Genomic DNA, 20,332 nt, shown 5'->3' with positions numbered 1-20,332 from the left:
CAAATAATTTTGTAAACTTAATATATATGTGTATGAATTGCAAACGATTCCAATTAATAATATAAAAATACAAACTAAGAAGATTGCAATTAGTAGATATAAAAAACCCATGTTTGTATATTACCTGAAAGAGAGGTCGTAAGAATGAAAAGAACAACGAAACAAGATTATGATTGAATTGAAATCTTCTTTTTATTTTAATTCGTGTGAATTGCAATTTTTTTTGAACTCCCTGTATTGCGATTCCAAATTCCGATTTCTTGATCATGGAACTATTGGAACGTGATCACGATTAAGGAAACCACATATTTTTTTTAAGGATTTATTTTATTTAGCAAATTAACCCACTAATCTAAGCTACGTAGTTTTAAATAGTGGGTACCTAATCTTATATACCCTTAAGGGTATATTAACTTTTCCCATATATATATATATATATATATATATATATATATATATATATATATATATATATATATAGAGAGAGAGAGAGAGAGATAGAGCTAGGTTCAAGTATTCTAACTAATTATTGTGTAGATATCGTATCCTATGAGAATTACTAAGAGAATAAGTTGTTTAGCAATGCAAATACGTTCAACTTTACAAAAATATCATCATTTTCATGTATTCTCGCTAATTATTATTTATTTTTGTTCTCACACATCGTTTTTTACTCATTTTCATTTTGACTGAATACGACACAATAAACATTCTGACAGAAATGAGAATAATAATAATAAGTGTATAATTACCTACTAGACGATTTAATTAGTGATAATGTGTGTTAATGACAATAGTTATGTAAGATTGAACGTATTTATATTATCAAACAACATATTTTCTTTATCATTCTCATAGCATACGATATCCGCACAATAATTAGTTAGAATAGTATAATCTAAGCCTATATATATGTATATATATATGTATGTATATATATATATATATATATATATATATATATAAGGAAAAGTAAATATACCCTTAATGACATATAAACTTAGATACCCAAACTCATCATAATATGTCGTTTTGTTTGATATATTCATTATAATATTCTTAAACTTCAATCCTAACTTGATTACTTTCAAGATATCCAAAATTTCACTATTATTTTCTTCTTACATCACATCTTTTTGTCGAACACCTACTAGGTTGTATATATTATAGTTGAAAATGAAATTTACGTACGAAGAAGATAAATGTGAAATTTATAAAAATATTGGAAGTAATCAAGTTAGAAGTTGAATTATAAGAACATTGGACAATTACAATGTATATATGATATAAAACGAAGTAGTATAATGAGTTTGGGTACCTAAGTTTATATGCTCTTAAGGGTATATTCACTTTTTCTATATATGTATATATATATATATATATATATATATATATATATTTGAGACCACCTATATTTTGTGAGACATGAAGACCAAATTTTAACCTTTGATCAAAACTGATCTTGCGGCTAAAAAAACATGGACTAAGGTGCCTAATTAAGTTCTTAGGGGCAGTTTAGTCAATGTTATAATCATAATAACTAGTCATGCTTTATCTGTCATTTATCGTTTAACGTAACAAGATGTCGTCCCATTCATCTGATGATTTTCTCAATCGCAACCAAATCGATCAAACCCTCCACAGGAAGCTATCTCTTTCGCATGATGAACTCGCAACTAAAAGTATGATATTCAAGAACTTCAAGTTTTGGTTGTTAGTCTATTCAATGATTTTCATCAGTTCATCATCATCAACAAATCAATCATCAATTGATATCGATTTCCAACAGTTTTCAAGCTTTAATTTTTTACAATCAAATTCGTGATTTCAGCAATTCATCATCATCTTAGATGTATTCTTAATTAGGAGCTTTGATTTCAGCTATTAATAATTTGTTTCAAGATGTATTTTTTTCTTGTGCATTCAAGCACATATTACGTAAAGAAAAGCAAGCAACAACAACGAATCTTTGAGCTAATGTGCATTCTATCTATAAATTAATGAGGTATGTACAAAAAATTATTATTACTGAGCAAATTCTCTTAAACTAAAATTGCACTCTATCTGTTTGATGAAAGTCCTGAATGAATAACAAGTCTGATGTATCACTCCCTCCATCCTATGACTTAATTCATGTTTAAGAATATGTGTATACTTACAAAATATGAGTCATAATTGGTGAAAAATAATATAATGTTTGCTTCTCATATTAGGTTCATCATAGTTTTGTTTAAATATGTTTTTTTTTTTCAAACACGAAAGGTTAGAGACTGATTTTAGCATATTTTTTTTAAATCTTGATAGAATTGTATATCATTATGATTAGAATAATAACATGTTTTATCTTTTATTTTAAGTATCATGATGTATATTTATGTTTGTTTGAAAGATTGATGCTTACATCGTAGGAAAATATCTGATCATGTTGATGCTTGGAGCTTGGAACATGTTTTATTATTGGTTTTTATTTTTCTATTTTGACTATCTTAGTGAAAGGTTCAAGTTAGTCACAGTCCTCCTAATTGCATGTCAACTAAAAGATGCATTCGCTATATTTGCATGAAATAGAATAAGTACTTGGTCCTGTTTCATTATATTGTTATTAGACTAGTTGTGAGACCCATTTATTACATGGGTTAATTTAAGAAAAAAAATAAATATAAATGTCAAAATATTTGAGAACTTTGAATTTAAAAGAAAATAAGAAAAATAATGAATTATTATAATGAAAATGTTTTTTATCTTTTAAATTTAAACAAATAATTTAAATAAATAAAAGAAACTAATGAGATTTAATTTTGGAATTTTTGAAATTGAAAAGTGAGTTTATGAATGAAATTGATATCAAGTTAGAAGTTGAATTATACCATATGTTTTTGCAGTTGGATCGATCATGTATGCTATGACATGTACTCGTCTTGATGTGACCTTTGCTTTGAGCATGGTCAACATATATCAAGGGAACCCTGGTAAAGCTCACTGGACTACAGTAAAGAACATTCTTAAGTACCTGCGGAGGACTAAGGACTGGGTCCTTACCCTCGGTTGGAGTGATAACTTAAGAGTGACAGGGTATAATAACGCCAGTTTTCAGACTGACAGAGATAATTTCCGCGCTTAGTCGGGCTGGGTATTTACCCTTAATGGAGGAGCAATAACATGGAAAAGTTCCAAACAAGAAACTATGGGTGATTCAACGTGCGAATCAGAGTATATAGCAGCAAGCGAAGCAGAAAATGAGGCAATATGGCTGAAGAACTTTATTGGAGACCTTGGAGTTGTACTAGCTGTAAAGGAGCCTATGGATATTTTCTATGACAATGAAAGTGAAGTTTCCTTAGCCAAGGAACCAAGGGATCATGGTAGATCTAGGCACATCGACAGAAAATATCACTTTATAAGACATCAAGTAGAAGAAGGATTACTCGTAGGGAAGATGATATCGTCACAGAAGAACCCAACAGATCCCCTTACAAAGGGACTCAGCAGGGATAAGCACTTGCTGCATGCAAGAAGTATTGGGTTGAAGGACGATATTAGTTTTAATGATTAGATAGATATTTAGAAACTTGTAATAGCTAAAATGTAATTGACATTTGATTATTGAATAAAAGGGGTTTTATTTATAAGTAAAGTTACTATCTTGTGTCAATTATTTACTATTGTTTCATTTTTCATGTTTTGACTTCCAGAATAATAAGATTACTCAAACTATCCACAGTCGATCCTACTTTGGGAGTAGGTTATGTAAGTAGACTGCCATGAATGGGTATTGTAAGATTGACTAAGGTGTTATACATTGCAAAGGTTGCTACAAGTATTCATGAGTGCTCTTGAAATAAGATTTGAGCGTTGGACTAAACCCACACTCACATGAATCACTTCATGGAATTTATCACAAGTGATTGTGAGATGATAATATTGTATAATTTTCAAACCAAGATATATGAGTTGTTGATTATGAGTTGGTTGTACACTAATAGTGTGAAACCGCATCAGTAACTTGATGTTATAAAACGTGTTGTTGTGTATGATTTAACAAGTAGTTAGTACAAGCATATAAGTCGAAGTTTATCTGTTCCTTTTTATCCTAAGAGGATTAAAAGCGCTATCTTGGGCCCCTCGATGATTTTGTTTTAACTTATGTGTCGGGCCCGGTTAGGACTAAATTGATGTGTTCAATTAAGTTCTATGTCAAACAAATCAGAAATTGGGAAACAAACTGCTGGACAATAAGTATGACTATGTTCCATGTATTTGTCCGCATGACATCTTGAAGAACCGAGGATTATATGATCCCTTATCTAAATGGCGTGTTAGGATTCGACATTGGCTTTTAGAGAGCTACGATTGCTACTCGGATTTTGAAACCACATTGGAAATTATAGTTATTAGACTTATCCAAGTGGGAGACCGTTGGATTAGGTGTCTAAGCCCATAACCATAATTGGTATGTACTTGACCCGATAATAGCATGGTCTATTTGGGTTGTAACACTCTGGAACAATTTGATTGGATGGATATTTGAGGAAGAGGTTATTGTGATTTATTAATATATTATAAGTGTAATATATTAATTGAGAAATCATATTATTTAATTAGTATTGATCAAGAATTAATTTGATATTAATTTAGTGATCAAAAGAAACTGATTAAAGATACAAGGACTGATTAGGTAAATCAGTAATACTTCTAATTGGACTCATGACTTATGTTGATTAGAGTTGGGCTAAACCTATGTGAGAGTCCAAGAAGGTTTAGTCCAAAAGATCTAAGAAATATGAAGAGTCATTAGGGTTTGCATGGTTGTAATCCTAAGCTATAAAAGAAGTTCCTAACACCCTAAAATCGCCCCCCATGCACACTAGAGTTGTATCTAGCTGATTTTGATCTCCCAAACCTCTCACTCAAGTCCATTCTCTTGTTATTGGTTTGTTATAAGACATTTAAGGCATCACAATTAAGGTGCTAGGCTCCTAAAGGTCAAAGACAAGCAAGCTACTACACAAGGTATTCTTCTAATTGTTTTTTATGATTCAAATGTTACCTTTCATGCTAGTTTAGGCTTTATGCTTTGGAAAAACAATGTTGCATGTATAATTAGAGAAAGCTTAGATCCAAGTCATTTGGGTTATATGTGCACCATAGGAATATTAGAGTACATAAAACCCATTAGTAAGATTGTGACGTCTCTGGATAGTGTGGGATTAATTTACCATTCACTGACATAGTATTGTGAGATCTCATCAGCATGAGGTTTCATAGGCTAACTCATTAATCACTTTTATTAGAAGAAAAGGGCAATCTTAGTAAGAAAGTTTAGGCAATGCTAGACAGTTAGTGTGAGGGGATGGCTCAATGTTTTCAATAGATGGTCTCCCTGATGAGAGACTTAGAGAGATTTAGTCACATACAACAACATGTTTCTAGGGACGATGATTTGTCAAAAGTTACATACTAGGCTTAGGAATGCCTCTGTCAAATCCTTAAAAATGGTACAAGACAAAAATAAGAATAAAACAAAACGTTAGTTAAACAAGAAAATAGTTTAAAAAGGAATATGCAGCCTTTTCAGAGCCCCTCTACATAGCCTTTTTCAGAAGAGTTATAAAGGAAAAGAAATCTTTTGCGTAGTATCATCAAAAGAGATCTTTTGAAATAACTACTTATTAATTTATTTCCTTTCTTCGAGATATCTACCATTCAGGTTTGGCTATAAAAGAAAATGCAAGTAAAGATAAACACATCAGTAGACAATACATCTTACTATAAATCAAGAGTGATGAAGCCAATTATCACTAAAGCATTTCAGATGGACTCTAAGCTTCATATTCACCAAGAACAGGAGAGAAGTAGAGATCATTCTTTATAACCAATGAGTTAAATGGCTCAAATCCATGAAACTATCGTGATCAACATGCGGGAATTTAAGGTTTTATTGGATTATGAGTCAATATATGAAAACAAGACTTGTTGCATTGATAGTTGCTCCTTCTATCCATAATAGTGAGTGGAGGAGAAAGGGGGCATTTACAAGAATAATAGGACATGATGCCACTCTTTTTCTCATCACCAACATCATTGAGAACTTTCTGGATGGCTCCAGTTCTCACAAGCTTTGAAGAAAGAAGATGCAGACAAATCTTAGATAAGCCTGAGAGATGAATAAGAGTGAAAAGAAAAAAATTGTAAATACTAGAAGTAAAGCTATGTACAAATTTGTAAAAATAATAAAACCAACACTTGCTTTTAGATTTTTGTGTTTTCAGAAAGCAAGCAGAAGAAATGTTAAATCAAAGCAATTAGAAAGCAACTAATTCATTGAAAGCATGCCAGATCTGCAATCAATTTGTTAAACTCTTCTCGTCCAATTCCTTTGTGAAAATATCAGCCAATTGATCAGTGGATAGAATGTAGAACAACTCCACCTTTCCCTTTAGAACGGTGTCCTTGATGAAGTGATGATGGATATCAATGTGCTTGGTCTTGGAATGTTGTACGATTGTGTATCATCTAAATGGAACTGGTGTTGTCACAAAATATGGGAGTCTTTGAGAAGTTTAGACCATAATCCATGAGATGGTTTTGAATCCATAGAATCTGAGCACAACACCTTCCAGCAACTACATATTCAGCTTTAGCGGTAGAGCAAGCCACTGATGTTTTCTTCTTGATGGACCAACTTACCAGTCTATCACCAATCATTTGAGCTCCCCCTGAAGTACTTTTATGATCAATGTCACAACCACCATAACCAGATTCAGTGCATCCCACCCGCTTGAACTCAGAATCACGAGAATACCATAACCCTAGATCGGGTGTATGCTTTAACTAACGAAAGGTCCTTTTAAAGTATGAAGATGAGATTCCTTATGACTGGCTTGATAACGAGCACACAATATAGTAGCAAACATGATCTCAGGGCGTCTAGCAGTAAGATAGAGCAGAGAGCCTATCATTCCTCAAAACAAACTTGCATTCACATCAACGCCAATAGACGTTGTTGAGGACATCAGAGTCTTTGTCGGCTTGCAATTAGAGAAACCATATTTCTTCAGCATATCTGCAATGTATTTGTCTTGACAAACAAAAATACCATCAGTTAGTTGTTTAAACTGCAAACCTAAAAAGAAAGTTTGTTCACCAATCATGCTCATCTCGAACTTCTTAGCCATGATCTTTGCGAAATTCTGAGCTTAAATTTTCATTAGTGGATCCGAAAATGATATCATCAACATACACTTGTGAGATCCTGAATGCTTGATGAACAAAGTGTTGTCAATCTTTTCTCGGTTGTATTCACTTGTAAGAAGATAGCTTGCCAATATGTCATGCCATGCTCTAGGAGCTTGCTTTAAAGCATATACAACTTTATCAAGACGATACACATGATTTGGAAATTCTTCACTTTCAAACATCGGTAGTTTTTTTAAAAAAAAAATTCTTCTTGAAGATCTCCATGTAAAAAGGCAATCTTTACGTCCATTTGATAGACTTTGAAGTTTTTGAAAGAAGAAAGGGCAAGAAATAGGCAAATTGCTTCAAGTCTAGAAACAAGAGAAAATCTTTCGTCATTGTCTAATCCTTCCAGCTGACAGAATCCTTGAGCCACAAGTCTAGCTTTGTTTCTTATGATGATCCCATCTTCATCCATTTTGTTTCTAAAGACCCAGCGAGTGCCAATGATAGTATTTCCTTAGGCTTGGGAACAACCGAACAAGAGTCCACACACGATGACGTTTAAATTCTGTTGGCTCATCCTGCATAGCCTTGATACAGTCAGCTTCTTTCAAGGCATCGACGACATTCTTTGGTTCAATCATTGAGACGAAGTTTAAAAACATGTAGATGTTTTTGCTAACTCTTCTATAAGTGAGAATTCCAAAAATTATATCTCCAATGATTTGAGATTCATGATGATCTCGAAGAATTCTTGGATTAGAACTTTCATTTTTATTACTTTGAGCAAAGTCTTTCTGATTGGATGGTTCAGCTTCTTTAGGGATGACATGCTGATCTTCAGTGATAAGTTGTGAGCTGATGAATTGATCAATCATCGTCATTTGGCATGAAAGCAGGAATAGGGTCTGAAGGACTGTAAGTAAGTTCATTTAGGATTGATGAGGGGTGATAAACTCAATCATGAATGAACGAGTCTTCATTGAAGGTGACATGAGTTGTTTCCTCAACAACTTGAAATATTGAATACCCTGAAAGCCTGGATATGCTGAAATAACCTATAAATACTCCTTCATTATCTTTCAGTTCAAACTTCGAGCGCTGATCTATTTGACTTAAGATGTAACAAATGCATCCATACACATGAAAATAAGAGATTTCTGGTTTCCTTCCCTTAAGTAGCTCAAAGGAAGTTTTCCCATGAAACTGAACAATAATATATCGATTTTGGGTATAACACGCTGTGTTGACAACTTTAGCCCAAAATGACAAATGAAGACCAACTTCAACGGCCATAGTTCTTCCAGCTTCAATGAGAGTTTTGTTTATTCTCTCCGCAATACCATTTTATTGGGGAGTTTTAACAACATAGAAGTTTTGAGAAATTCCTGAGATTGAGAAAAAGTATTCCAGAGAGGAGTTTCTGAATTCGGTTCCATGATCACTATGTAATTGCCTTATGTGACATCCCTAAAATCACGGCCAGAAAATAGCGGTTTGATTTATGCTTTTAAAATAATTTCAGAGTAAATCCATTGATTTAAAAGAGTTACGAAATTTGTCCCCAAAACATTACATGATAGAATAAGATTTATCAAAGCATTTCTTAAAGAAATGTATTTTCATTATATATCAAAACTCGGGATGTCATGTTCGGATACAGACACAAAAGCATAAACATTAAAACATAGACCTTACACAGTTATATACAACTACTGGTCTATAAACAAAAACATCTTCACAAGTTCTCCAACTTATGCTCTCGCGCCACTACCTGTTAGACAAAGAAACTTAGTGCGTCAGGCTTGGGAGCCTGGTGAGCATATAGGGTTTTCAACCCACAATAAATAGTTATATTTAATTTCACGAACCAACAATAACCCGATTACCCATTCCCGTTATCCTCACTTTACGTCTCTATGACAACAACTATTACAAGGGACCTAATCTAGGATTTTCATCAGGACAGACACTACTGTAGTCTGTAGAGGGATGTCCTCAGCAATGAATGTCCTAAGGCAACCATGAGGGGGATAGAATACAACAAATGAACACCTAAGTTCACTACACCTACAGGTTATGAGCTTGCCAGCGTTCCACTGAATTGTCTAGAAAAGTCCGTGGTCGTTATCCATATTCTGTCGGACGACTAGATCACAATCACACCGAGGCCTCTCATCATTTTTATTTCATCACATATCACTATCTACCCATGTTCCACCCAACATATTTGTAGATATAATATACATTTTTATATACAGATTAAAACCTGTATAACATATTAATTCAATACTCATACCACATAACAAATAGTATATAATCACATAGCATGTATTTCATAGAGTATCATTCATATATGTGTATTATCAGAAAGCAACTACACACTTACTCATATCATATATCTAATACATTCATCAATACTTGTATTAAAATCGTGTATATGAAAGGGACTATGCCCTCACTTAATCAGATGATTATCGGACAACACTACGACTCTAAAAGCAGTAACTCTTCGATAAATTCGGGATATCTTCACACACCAGGCTTCTCGCGGGCAGTGCTTTGGCTCAGAAACTCTTTTCTTCTCGGGATCTTCAAAGCTTCGGGGCTTGCTTCGGGAGTCGGGATGATATCGGGGCTTCGGGGGTATATCTTGCACGAAAATCGAGGTAATATGGGTGAGAAAGAAGAAATTCGGCAACCAAACTCGGTTGCACTTGTGATCTATTTATAGGGTGAATCTGATCTCAAACGCAATGCATTCCCTGAATGAATGCAGTGCGTTCCTTAGATGAACGCAGCGCGTTCCGCCGTGATTCATTGCTTACGAACTTCGGACTTGACATGCGATGGGACAAGCTCTGGCCTCCGAATGCGGGGCGTTCCCTATTTGAACGCGGGGCGTCCCCCCTTTGGTAAGCGTGCCTCGAACTTCAGAAATTCATATCTTTCGCATACGAGCTTTATTTTTGACGTTCTTTATATCCACGCGAAGGTGAGATTATGGTCTACAACTCTCATTTAGACTCTGTCGGCTAATTTTGACTTTATTTTTATTATATTATTTTTAGTAGGCTGGGACAGGAAAACTCCGTTAGAAATTCATAACTTCTTCATCTGACGTCCGTTTTCATCTGTCTTTTCACCGTTGGACTACTATCAACGAGATCTTCGATTCTCGTTTAGATTGTTTCGGCCAAATATCACTCGATCTCAATTTCGAGATTTGGGTTGCGTACCGCTAAGTCGAAACTTCGGAAATTCATAACATCCCCATACGAAGTCAGATTTAGACATTCTTTTTATGTACACTCTCAGTTTAACGTATTCTACAACTTTCGTTTAGATCACTAAGGCTAGATATCGCTCCATCTTGAATTCGTATTTTACGTCATATAGTGTCGTGTCGGTTCTGTCGCGAAACTTTGATAGGTCATAACTCTTCGTTATAACTCGGATTTCAACATTCTTTATATATATTTGGAAACCTCGTCACTACCATTACAACTTTATGCATAGATATCGGGTTTATCTAACATTTTATTATTACTCTTATTTTTATTCTTAATTCAATTAAGTCACACAATTAAACATAAAACACATAATACTCAAATAATACATTATTATTATTTTCAAAATGAGTTACAAAGGTTAACCTAGACTATTACATCGATATTAACGCCTAGCCTAGAAACACGAGCGTTACAATTCTCTCCCCCTTAGGATGATTCCGTCCCCGGAATCACATATCAACAAATGAATGCGGATAGCGACTCATCATGTCACTCTCCGTCTCCCAGGTGAGATTTGGCCCATTCGTATGTTTCCAATGGACAAGCACTAACTCGACCATTTTGCGTCGCAACTTCTTAGTCTGACGGTCAACGATTGCCTCTAGTTCTTCAATTAATCTCATATTTTCATTAATTCTTAATTCCGAAAGTGGAATCATGTCTGGAACTTCTCCCGTGAACTTCTTCAGGTAACACACATGAAAAGTGTTATGAATACCATTCAGTTCTTCGGGTAATTCCAGCTTGTAAGCATGGTTCCCAATTCCTCTTGTAGACTTCACCAAAATCGCGAGGTGAAACGTCTTTCACGATTTGACACAATCGTTAACGGAACACCGTGAAGCCTCACAATTTCCTTCACGTAAGAATTCGCAAGATTATCCATAGACCATTTCTCATTGGCTGCTATGAAATGCACACTCTTAGTGAAGCGATCAATGACCACCCAAATCATGTCATGACCATTCTTTGTTCTAGGCAGTTTAGTGACAAAACCCATAGCAATGTCTTCCTATTTACCCATAGGCACATGTAAAGGTTCTAAACTCCCGTAAGGTTTCTGATGTTGTTCCTTGACCCGCGCACATGTCACACACTCCGCCACGTACTTTGCAATATCAAGCTTCATCATCGGCCACCAGTAATAGGGTTTCAGGTCCCTATACATTTTAGTGCTGCCAGGATGAATTGAGTACATGGTTTTGTGAGCTTCTTCCATCAGAAGATCTCTTATTCCACCCTACTTAGGTACCCAAATACGATCTTGGAATACCTTCAGTCCATGACCGTTTGTACCAAACACCAACATTTTGCCCAAACGTTCCTCCTTCCGGTCATTCTTTTCAGAAGCTTCTTCTTGAGATTTCTTTATACTTTCCATATTGGTCGAGACAACTTCTATTCTCAACGCTCCTGGACTTTTTCTTTCATGATTGACTTTTCGACTGAGAGCATGAGCGACAACATTTGCTTTATCAGGATGGTAAAGTATCTCACAGTCGTAGTCCTTAAGTAGTTCTAGCCAGCGTCGCTGCGTCATATTCAATTCTTTATGACTAAAGAGATATCAGAGACTCCTATGATCAGTGAAAAGTTTGCACTTCGTGCCATAGAGGTAATGCCTCCATATCTTTAAAGCGAAAACTACTGCTGCCAACTCCAGATCATGAGTGGGGTAGTTCTTCTCATGCTCTTTCAACTGTCAAGACGCATATACTATCACCTTTTCTCTTTAGGTCAGAACACAACCCAACCCAACACCAGACGGATCGCTATAGAAAGCGAAGTCTTTAACTCCATCGGGTAGAGAAAGAATTGGTGCTTCACATAGCTTCTTCTTTAGCAACTCGAATTCTTCTTTATGCTTATCGCTCCAAGCATAAGCAACTCCTTTGTGGGTCAAAGCTGTTAATGGAGTAGCGATCGAAGAAAAGTCTTGGATAAACCTTCGGTAATATCCGGCTAATCCCAAAAAGCTTCGAATCTCCGTGGGACTTTTCAATTGTTCCCACTTCATCACAACTTCAATCTTTGCTGGATCAACCATTATCCTTTCTTGGTTGACCACGTGACCCAAGAATTAGACTTCTCGTCTCCAAAAATCACATTTGGAGAACTTTGCATACAACTTCTCCTTCTTCTAGACTTCCAACACTTCTTGTAAGTGTCTGTCATGCTCCTCTTGGCTTTTCGAGTAAATCAGAATGTCATCTATGAAAACTATCACAGATTTATCAAGGAACGGTTTACAAACCCTGTTCATTAAATCCATGAATGTTGCTGGAGCATTGGTTAGTCCAAGCGACATTACCAAAAACTCGTAGAGTCCATATCTTGTTCTGAATGTAGTCTTCTCTATATCTTGCTCTCTCAGCTTCAGCTAATGATATCCTGACCTAAGATCGATCTTTGAAAAATAACTTGAACCATTTAGTTGATCGAACATGTCAACAATCCTTGGCAACATATATTTATTCTTTATTGTTGCCTTGTTCAGCTCTTTGTAATCGATGCGCATTCTGATACTTCCATCTTTCTTCTTCACGAATAACACCGGAGCTCCCCAGGGTGATGAACTAGGTCTAATGAAACCGTTGTCCAACAACTCCTGAAGTTGCATCATCAGCTCCTTCATCTCCGTCGGTGCTAGTCGGTAAGGTGCTTTTGCTATTAGCGTCGTCCTTGGTAACAAGTCTATTCTGAACTCTATTTGTCTACCAGGCGGTAATCCGGGAAGATCTTTGGGAAATACTTCCAGATAATCACACACGACAGGAATGCTCTGCATCTCCTTTTTCTTCTTCATAGCATTGATCACGAATACCAAATATGATGTACATCCTTTGGCCAAACACTTTCTGGCTTTCATTAGAGAAATGATTCTAGAACTTACTCTGCGTTTGTCCCCATACACCATAAATGACTCTTTCCCTGGCGGGTTTACTTTTACTCTCTTCTTCTTGCATAATATCTCGACATCATTGGGGCTAAGCCAATCCATCCCTAGCACGATGTCGAAACCGTTTAGTTCGATAGGAAATAATTCCTCGTGGAACTTATTCCCATTCAAGTCAATGAAAATGTTTTTCATGCGATGGCTAACATGTATAAACTTGCCACTAGCAACTTCGACTAATAAAGCATTATCTAATCTATCGACAGGAAAAGCTAGTTTTCTACCAAATTCATGCGAAATAAAGGAGTAGTTGGCTCCAGAGTCAAATAAAATTTGGGCAGGCGATTTGTTTACGAGAAAGGTACCTGAAGCGACATCAGCTTCATCTTTCGCAGCCTCAAGTGTCATCTGAAAGGCTCTCTCCTTCGGATTTGGCGGAATATTGGGTTTTGCTGCCTCCTTCTTTTTAGGATAGTCTTTAAAAATGTGCCCCTCTTCGTTACATCCAAAACACACTCTCTTGTTGGTTGGACACTCATTGGCATAATGTGTGACAACCTGGAATTTCCATTCTGAACAAACCATATCAAGCCAATAGAAGTTAGAACAGTTACAGTGAAATTCCAAACTTTGGGTATAAGTTTGACATTTTTTTCAGGATTAGCACTTAAGGAGATATCAGGAGAGTGGATGCACTAGGGTTTTGTGCAACACTGTTATTCCAATACTCTAGGATATTAGAGTTCATTCCGGGAATAAAAATATTTTCTGCCAAAAAATCCCAGGACTATATATAGAAATCTGAACCATAATCATTCATTAGTTACATTTCCAACTAGAGAAAAACCGAATTCTCTCTCACGGATCTTCAGGTTTTTATCCCAAATCATGAGTACTTCTATCTAGTTGTATTATATATCTTAGATTGTGTTTTATAACATCAAAATCAGATCAAAACCCCAAGATTCGGGAGTTTACCGCCCAAGAACACTTGGAGAGTAAACTCCTTTTTAAGGGCCAAAAGAGTGCCCAATGTCCCTCAAAGCCTTGGAACTCAAACTAGAAGCCACCATTACATGTTTTAGACCACAAAACAATTAAGAATCAAGGCTAGAAGTGAGTTCACGGCCAAGGAAGTTCTTGGGCCGTTAACTCCATTTTTTAAGTGTCAAAATGCCTTAAAAACCTTCCTTAAGCCAAGAGACTAATTTAGACATGTACCCTAAAGTGTTTATAGCCTAGAAAACATAAGGAATCACAAGGATAAAGGAGTTTATGGCCAAGACAAGCTCTTGGGCCGTAAACTCCTATAAATGGGACAAATGACACCCTAACTGCTTCCTTATGCCTAGAACCCAACATAGATCATATCCTTGAAGTGTTAGGAACCTCAAAACATCAAATGGTACTCCTTACCATGAGTTTACGGCCGTAAACTCATGGGGGAGTGGTCCCAGGGCCGTGAACATCAAGCAAGGCCATTTTCAGGCCTTAAACCCACCCAAACACTTGTTTAAGCCTTGAAGCACTTCACCACTTAAGTTGTAATAATGTTAGGCTTCATTTAGTGACCCTATAGAGAGTTTACGGCCAGGAGTTTACTCCCCTGGGCCGTGAACTCCAACACATATGGTCTTTTGACCATAAACTCCCATAAGAGGTCTTGCACTCCTTTGTTGCAACCCATTAGCCTCCTAGCACTTGACCAAAAGTGTTTTCCTCGCATTAGGATGTTTATACATGTTTAATTAGTGTTATAATCACTAATTGTTTATATACATATGTCTTCATATGCAATTAGGACCATTGCGTGTGTCTATAGTCTTCACTTGACACCTAGCAGTCCTACCTCTTCAGTTCATCCGTATCACCCACAACAGGTGATTTCATACCCCTTAATCAATGTTTTAACTATTTTTAAATGTTTTATGGGGGGGGGGGGATACAAGTAGAATTATGCTAATTATTATATCAATCACATGTGATGAATAAGCATCATTCAAATGATTGGCTACTCATTAGCCGTTTTACCAAACAGTTTCCTTCAAATGTTTTTCATAAACACTTTATGTGTTTAAAACTCCTTATTACACTGTACATTTTACTCTGTATGTTTTATTTCAAACTTATTTACAATTGTGTTTCAAACAAATGTTTCTTTATACTAAACTGTTTTATCAAACCCATGCCTTCAAACCGTTTTATAGATTGACATCAAGTCGATCTTTTCTTAGATAATAATTATGTTCAAAGGTTTTACAAAACTTATTTTATGCTTTTATATTATCAATTGCATGCCTATATATGTATAGTTATATAAGAAATGTTTAAAAGACTTAGAAAGGCTATCCACCCTGTTTGCTTTTCCTCGATTTGGATGTGGTCTGGTGGGATATCGGGTACCCGTCCGAAGGTCGTATAAATATTAGTTATATATCATGTGTACATATATAGTCATAAAGGTCCTTCCAGTTCATCCAATGCCCTTGAGTAGCAAGGGTATACATCCATGTCCATACATACCAGTTAGATTACTAGTAAACTACCATATGGGTAATTTAGGAAGATACTAGAACTATTAATAGAACGCGATATCATACAATGAGTCAGTTCTTTCATGAGTTAATACTTTCTAGAACATTACAATACATTACTATACTATTACATGATCACACTTACATGAGTACAATTACATGATCACACTTACATGAGCACACTTACATATACATAGGAAAAACGACACTAGGTGCTATAACATGGAACCAGTTCAGGATCTAACTATACCGACGAATCACAACGCAATTGTGATCGTTATATCGAGTATACATGATCATAGTAATGTGGATGCTCACGGCTTGCATACATGCAAAGGTCGTGGGTAGGTCCCAAAATCCCTTTGATAGGGGAGCGTATAGCCTGGGATCTAGACATCACATTATACCTTATCCCTCAAATAAGGCAGTTGAGTACCGATGTAGTTATTTATTACAAATGCTACAGTACTTAGAAGTATTATCCTAGTCTTAAGGTAATTGGTACGGTTGTAGTTCGACACTACACCATAGTACTATTTCATTTCCCATTACATTCACTTCGTGAATATTCACACGATGCACGATAATGTAGAAAACTATATTTTTGGTTAATGATAGTCAGACTTGGGAAATACTCACTCTTACAAGAGACACACACACAGATACTAGATGCCTTGGTAGAAGGCTACATATAGATTAGTTAAGTCTTGGTAGAAGACTCCCTGTTATAATAGTAGGAATCATAGGGATTCCTAGGGTTTTTCAAACGTTTACAGTTGTTTTACAAACATTTTCATACTTACAGTTCATATACACTTTTAACACTTACAATTCATACACATACAAATACTTACTTACAAATTAAGACACTAAAATACTTATGATATCACCAGCTTTAAAGCTGATACTCTCTTTCAAAATAACTTGTATCCTCAGGTCAAACATAGACAGGTACCGATGCAAGGTTTAGAGAAGATGGAGCTCGTTCAAGACTCATCTTTCATTTTGATTTATGCTTTAGTGTTTATCAAAATTTGACAGAACCCACTTGTATAATAATTATATTATTAATGTAATGGATGATGTCGTTGCTTGTTTACTACTTTTCATTGTTGTGATATTGTACATGACGTCCTCCGCCCCAGAACGTTTTCGCCATTCTTGGTTTTGGGGTGTGACAGATTGGTATCAGAGCATTGTTTATAGTGAATTAAGTATATCAACCCATAAAAGATATACTAACTATAAATACATAAGGGATTTAAAATACGCTGACCAAGAGTTTATACTTTAAATAATAAATATTTAATAAAGTATACGTGCCTGCATTCATACTAAAATCAGTGTCACTAGGACAGTACAAAAGAATTACGATTGTTGGGCAACACAGGTGGGCTTAGAGACATATGGTCAAAACTGGGAAGATATAGCCTGATCACCTATATTATCCGAGGGTTGACTAGCATGTGCCTAAGTTTAATTGTGTGGTTGCAACAAGTCTAAAATCTTACCAACCCTACCACAATGAGAACAGTAGAACATAACATTAAACTTAAAATACTATAGGAGTATTTGGTGTTACTATAAGTACGTTATACTTGAGAACTAAAACGGGATCTTCATTTCTAAGTTGATAGTTGCTAAGTGGATACACTAAGGATATATGTAATTAGGATGTTATAGACTTAGAATCTGTGAAAATTTTACTTTACCCCTATTCTGTGTGAATCAGGAGTTAAGGTCACTTATTCGAAGGCCTATCCTGTTTAGATTACATATAACTGGTATGCACTTCACAAATAGCGATGTAACTAATGAAGATTTTCTAAATAATTATCTAGATAGTTCATCTAATAATTATTTTCTTACCCTAATTCTCGCATAGATAACATGGCTGGACTCCATCCCCACGGCAAACCGTATCTTCCGAACGAAGTCATTGCTGGTTGGTTTGGAGAAGAACCAGAGAATGATCATCCTATCCCTTTGAATGATCACCATGATGAAGACCTTTTAGACGGTGCTAACTCCGAACCCGAGGTTGAGAACCTACCACAGGCAGCTCCTGTTCCAATTCCTAACCCTCGTCCGACTTTTCATGGCCCGACGCCTGAGTGGGTGGAATGCTTGGAAACATGGAGCCAAGGACAAGATCAGCCCATGCCATTTAATGGCGATCAAAGCTTTTACGACTTGAGCAATGGGGGCTCAGCAGATAGAGTCTTGCCAATCTTGGTCCGTAGAATGGCCCGAAATGAGATTCAAGGCAGGAAAGCCCTACATCAGATTACTGAGGTTGTCGCCGATGCGAGAATGCATACCCTCCGCACCATTCGTCTAGAAGATGCTCGCGAGAGATCTGAGAGAAACCATGAGACCCTGCTGCAAGCACTAGCTGAATCACGATCCGAAGTCATAGAGCTCCGAGTACGCCAGAGGGTGTACGAAAGACACCTACTTGACATGGAACGTCAACTGGCTGAACTGCGAGTTCACCAGAGGGATGACCGTCATCAGTAGTAGATGTTTTACTTTATTGTCCTTGTTAAAAGGAATCGTTTTTCTGTCTATGCCCGATGTGGCATTTTCTATGAAATTATCTTGTATTGTAAGTACTTTTGGTTAGGTCTTTATGTTGTCAAGAACTATCTTCTCTGGATATGATGTAAGACCTTTACAAGGTCATTTTCCCGAACTTTTACGTCATGAATATCAAAGATATTGACAGTCGGCTAACTTCTGTGTCATTTCCTTTATTCAAGTACTCTCATCATACTTTCATTGGAGTCTATCTGAAACCTGCTTTAGTCAAGTCATTGGACTATAGTAAGTTAGCTTTGGAGACATTTCCAAGTCTCTTTTAGTGGTTGGATCCTATTATTCACCAACCCACGATACCTCGGCTTGAACGACAAACGTCTTGAGACCATTCTACAAACTCACTCCCATTCCGTACTAGGACTGCATCATAGGGATGTAGGTCAAACCTTTGCGATCATACCTCCAATCCGTACTAGGACTGCATCATAGGGATGTAGGTCAAACTTTCGAGAACATACTCTTACTCTTTGATTGAGCAATCGAAGTACATATAGGGTCAGCTAGAATCGCTCACAAAATCCTTATCTTTCGTGTTACAGAATCATGTCGTCATCCGGAAGCAATCAGTCGAACAACGAAACCTCTACCTTTCCTATGGACGCCGCCACCTTTCAAACCGCAGTTACAATTGCCGTGATGGCTTCCGTGACAGCTGTCCTTGTGCACCGCAACGCTATAAGCACAATCAATGCTGATGATGGGATTGAAGTTTCCAATCGTGGTATCCATCCAGGAAGTCGCCAAACAGTAACAGTCACAGGCTCGCAAAGCCGAAAGACAGAGAACAAGAAACGAAAGTGTCAAGCCCAGAAAGAACGCAAGAAATCCCAAAAACTTGCCATGCAACAGCAACAAGTGGAAACCCCTGCCATTCCCGTAACGAGTAGGCTATATTAGGGAAAACTCCCGAAGTGTGATAAGTGTAGTTTCCATCATCATGGGGCTTGCCATGAGATGCAATGTTGCAATTTCCTAAAAATAGGGCACCATGCTCGTAGCTGTGGAGCACTAGCACGACCCATCAGTCAAGTCCCTTTCATTGGGACCAACCCTACACACGAGAGTAGTGATAAAGCCAAACGCTTTAGGAAGCAATTTCCAAGGTGGAGTAAGGAGGAAGGCACTCGTGTCCACATAACACTGGCTAAACACCTCACTTCCACCACCAATGTTGGTGCTGTCCAGATATGTCACCAATGCGGTGAAATTGGACACTTCAAGAAAGATTGCCCGATAGCGAAGAACTCGGGTGCTGATGAGAAGATTCTCAGGATGACATGTGACAACCCGAAATTTCCATTTAGTCAAACCCTAAAAGTCAACCACTTCGTGTCATAAGTTAATGTAATTATTTCTTACTTTTAGGAAATATAAAGTTCGTTTGATTATTTTATTATTATTTTAAAACGAACGGGTGAAAGAAAGTGCCGTATCGGGTTTGGAATTTTAATAACCGCAAACACTTCACGTATTAGAATCACCTGACCAAACTTTTATATTTTGGGTTGAGAGATCACCCAAAACCGTAAACTCATACCTATGTATGAGTTTACTCCCCATGAAGTAGGTCATTTGTGTTTACTCCCTAAATATCAAAAGAGTAAACTCCAAATATTCTCTCAAATACCATCCAAGATTTAATTCCAAATCTTCAATCTTGTAAGTGTTCTAACCTTTTTAAGTTAGTAAAACACTTAATCTAGTGTTTATACATCTAATCATCCAACCATATATGTATTTTGACTAGATTTCCAAAACACCAAGAACACACACTAAGTGTTCTTGGCATTTTAGCTCAAATCAAGCCTTCTAATAGTAAGTGCTTTCAT

This window comes from Lactuca serriola, chromosome 9 (genome assembly GCF_051521515.1).
Source record: "Lactuca serriola cultivar US96UC23 chromosome 9, Lser_US96UC23_V15, whole genome shotgun sequence".
In the NCBI taxonomy this organism is placed as follows: domain Eukaryota; kingdom Viridiplantae; phylum Streptophyta; class Magnoliopsida; order Asterales; family Asteraceae; genus Lactuca; species Lactuca serriola.
This window is presented reverse-complemented; position numbering follows the sequence as displayed.